At 37.4% G+C, this 4,330-nt stretch overlaps 1 long non-coding RNA gene across 1 annotated transcript; it reads right to left on the bottom strand.

Moving 5' to 3' along the window:
- Positions 1-28: 28 nt before the first annotated feature.
- LOC108888386 (uncharacterized) lies at positions 29-2,420 on the bottom strand. The gene is made up of 3 exons (XR_001961813.2): positions 2,306-2,420; positions 1,156-1,416; positions 29-608 (listed from the first exon to the last, which is right to left on the bottom strand). It is a non-coding gene; the product is annotated as an uncharacterized LOC108888386 (long non-coding RNA).
- Between the last annotated feature and the right edge of the window lie 1,910 nt (positions 2,421-4,330).

Raw genomic sequence — 4,330 nt, 5'->3', positions numbered from 1 at the left:
AAACTCTTGTAATGTAATGGTAAAAAAAACGTAATGGTAGAAATATCAACTTTGAATTTTTACCAGTGTAGTTGTGCCCACTATAAAATGTATTACAGCATTTAACTTAAAATTCCTGGACAGTTCTTCACCTGTGATGAAGATTTTTAAACAGCAGGGAGCGCTCACTGTTCAGACACTGACAGCTGCAGATTCTCACCTTCCTGTTCACAGAGTTGCTGTTGTACCAAGTTATCACAGAGAGCTTCAGAGCTTTTCATTGTTGGATGATAATATGATGAACATTAAGCCTTTTCACAGCATTAAACTGACTGGTAGAAAACTGGGAGCTGAAGGTCATGAAAACATGAACCAGGATGGAAACATTTCTTTAAACTGGTAATTTTCCACAGTCAGTGTCCAATGAGAAACAGCATCATTACAGATTAAAGCTTCATATATGTACAGGTGAATTATAGTCATCCAACATTTCTCAACAGTATGTTGTGGAAATGAAACTATCAAATGCTGCTTGTTACTGCACAGTATTTGATGTCCTCGGCTCATTATGTTGATAGGGCCTGCATTTCTAAATCTTCATCAGTATTCCCGGTGGCTGCAGATTGTGTCTGTCAGAAAAACACAACATCAGTCAGACAGAATCTCACATTGAACAGAATAAATACAGCGTTAATATTTGGAGACAATAACACATGAAGTTGACAATAATAAGTTACTAGACAATGAACTGTTTTTGAAATTCATACATACTGGTGACATAAAGAGAAACTGAGGAACACCTTGAAGGTAGAAAGGTAAAGGAACAAACAGAATCCTCTCTCTGTGTTTTGGTTTTTCCTAACATTCCTAGCTAGTGAGCTAAATGCTAACATCAGCAGCAGAACACCAACAGTCTCACAGTGATAATTCCAGCATGTTAAATATCAGTTAGGTTTGAGAAATAGTTTGGCTCTTTAAGATCGTAACTTGAGCTGATTACCACTGATGAAAACACAGCTGAGGTTTGTGAGAATGTCATTAGTTTTCCTACTGATGGTGCTACAGAGGAGCTCAGAGGACTCAACATGATTCATCATCAGGAGAACATGAATGTGATGATAACATGGAAATGACTCATGAAACTCAACATGGACCAAACAGGTGCCGATTCTTTACCTGGTTTTCTGCCTTTACAACTTCTTTAATCAGCTTATCAGCAGCACCAAAACATTCTTTCCAATTTTTGTCACTATTTTTGCAGAACTTTTCAGTCAGCTTTTCAGTTGCTTTTGATCTCAAATGATCTTTCAGTGCCTTTTCCTCCTCCTTCAAAATCAGTTTGTAATACAGAACTTTTTTGTTGCAACATCTCCTCAATCCACCTGCCGTTACAGCAGCCACAAAGAGGGAACAGAGGAGTATAGAGACGCCAAAAACCTGAGAAAGAGGAGACAAAAAATGGTTTTATAATGAGCACAGAAGCTGAGTAACAGCTGGGGTGAGAGTAATTTCATAACACTGCAGAGCTGTAGTCCTTTCAGAGAACACGGGACTCAGTTTCATTAAACTCTTAAACTTCTACCAGCACCAATTTCTGAATAGGCAGCATTTATAAAGACTTTATAAACTGTAGTTATTGGATGTTATATGTTATGTTAGAAACCTAATAAGGTCTTCTCACTCAAAGAGCTAGGGAATAAAAACATGTGTTGATTTTCCACAACCTGGGAAGTTGTTCTTATATATAACATAATGAATCTATAAAGCATTAGTATGAAGGTCTACTTTAAATAATGACACATTATCTCATCATTAGTTTAATAAAGTGTCTCAATATGATCACTTAACAGTGTTGTTATGATCACATTAGCTGAAATGGACTTCAATACATTAGTAAATGATTTATTAATTATTAATAAAGCTATTAATTAAAGCTTATACACACTGTATATACACTGTTGTGTTCATAATCTTCTCATTCAAACACTGACTGAATGACCTGAGAAAATCATCCTGAGATAAAAAAACTTTCATTTTCTTGAGTTAATAATTATTACATTATCTTGAGAAAATTAACTTTTGTTTTTCCAGTATAATTATTTTGTTATCGCAAGAAAACAAGATGATCTCAGGATAAGGAATAACAAAAAACTGTTGTCAGCATTACTACTTACTGTACCAGCCATGTATCAATGTATGTTTTATAAAGGTTAAATAAAAAATGAATAATTAAAAAAAATGACTATGTTCAGATACACAGACTGATCTGATGAAACAGTGAAATAACACAGACTGTAATGATGAAGATAAAGAAAGAAAAACTCACCCAGGACTTGTTCTTCAGTCTAGCGATGGTTTGTTGTTCCTCAGCTGTTCTGTTCTTGTCTTTGCAGGCTAACTGTGGATATTCTTCTGACTTATCATTGAAGCAGCAAACATACAATGGCCATCGACAAGCAAAGAAACAACCCACAGCGAACCTATGAAAGCTGCCTTGATTATGTGATAAAGTAAACACAGATATATCTGCAGAACTTGTTGCAGCATTGACTGGTGCATGCATATCTCCAGATTTTCTGAAATGTCCTGTCATCCAGAGCTTTAAAACAAATAAAACATAAAATGGCAGAATCATGTACAACCAGCAGTAAAGAGTTTGTTTTTGCTTGTTACAAGCACACTCCAAATCTTTTCCAAGCACATTATTGTAAACAAAGATCACTATGATTGTAATATAGGTGCCGAGTTTTTTGAAAATAGATTCTGGAGGAACTGCTACTGTCTTTGGGGCCATGTTGGTATCTGCTGAGAGCTGCTGCCCTGTAATCTACATGCACTGAGAGGAACCATTTATAGAAGAGAGCTGAAGAGTGGGGGATTTACCTGCAAAGGGGTTGTTAGAGGGTTTGCGTGCGGTTGTCATGTATAAAAAATACTACACTGCTCTGAGTTGTCACGTTCTCTGTAAGAATGAAGAACTGTGAATCTTCTGTTTCCTGTCATAGGTTTTGCTTCTTTTTCTCAGATCTCCTTTCTTTTCCTTCCTTGTCTTCCACTGAACATAAATGCAGTGCAACACTTAGGGGACTGAGAGGCTCTGGTTCTAAAACTGGTCTTGAAAATACATTTCAAAAGTTTTACAAACAATGACTAAACCAAGAGAGCAGCCACTACATGGCTGCTTGAACGTTTTCATCCGAGTACAGTGCATCAAATTCAGTTACAGCACTATTTTCAGTTGGTCGGCTGAGTATGACTTTCATTGGTTGTTGTTCTTTCAAAATAAATCAGTACATGCTTGCAGCTCAATCCAATTTATTTCATGCTGAACAGAATAGCCTTATAAAAACTGACATTTTGACAGTTTTGCACACTCATACAGAGTTCGCCATATACTGAGTTTTTACCTAGTCCTGTTTATGTGTGAACCCAACACAATCCTGATGCATCTCAGCTGAAGAGTTAGTTTGTGTTACCCTGTCATGCAGTTGTTGTTACCATAGTGACAGTTTGCTTGTTTTATTCTGATTTCATATGAGAGCACTTCTGTTTTGACCAGTGTGACCAGATGAGACCTGAACCTGAACGTCATTATCAACAGCCCAATGTGTCGGGTTCTGACAGGTGCTGTACCCACTCTCCAGTGTGGCCGGGGCTAGCTGGTTAGCATGCTAACCTTAGTAGAAGAAAAGAAGTGATGTGAGTAGAAGCAAGAGTTAATGTTAGTTTTGCTTTCCACCGCTGGAGACAGCTCTTGGTGAGCAATGAAGTAAACAGCTGTTAATGCTAATGTTAGCTATGTAACAACAGCAAAACATACCCATAGCACCTTTAATTCTTTCAAGTGCAACACGCACCAAACAGCTCAGTATCAGATCGTATTCAGCAGCACCTGCAGATCAGGTGAACAGTGGCTCATTCATCTGTAAACATCTACAACCAGTTAAATTAAGACATGTTGATCAGACATGTTTTCTTCTTGTATTGAGTGAAATGGAGACACACACAAGAGTCTGTCTTAATCACTAAATATCCAAATCTGAGGTAACACTGTCAAGATGGTGTGAAGTACAGTGACAGGATGTGATCAGAGTTACATTCACACGCAGCTTTTCACATAGGGAGGAAACTGTTGACGTGACCTAATGACTGTGGTTGAACGGCTGAAAAATTTTTGTTTCTTCTTTCATACTTTCAAAACCTCTGGGTTTGACTGCTGCTACCCAAAAAAGCCTACAACATGCTCAAAACAGAGCAGCTCATGTACAGATGAAGACCACATGGAGAGGACATGTAACACCTGTTTTAAAGTCACTGCACTGGTTGTCTTTCAGTTTCAGAATTGATTTTA

Source organism: Lates calcarifer, unplaced genomic scaffold (genome assembly GCF_001640805.2).
Source record: "Lates calcarifer isolate ASB-BC8 unplaced genomic scaffold, TLL_Latcal_v3 _unitig_1337_quiver_2056, whole genome shotgun sequence".
In the NCBI taxonomy this organism is placed as follows: domain Eukaryota; kingdom Metazoa; phylum Chordata; class Actinopteri; family Centropomidae; genus Lates; species Lates calcarifer.
This window is presented reverse-complemented; position numbering and strand designations above follow the sequence as displayed.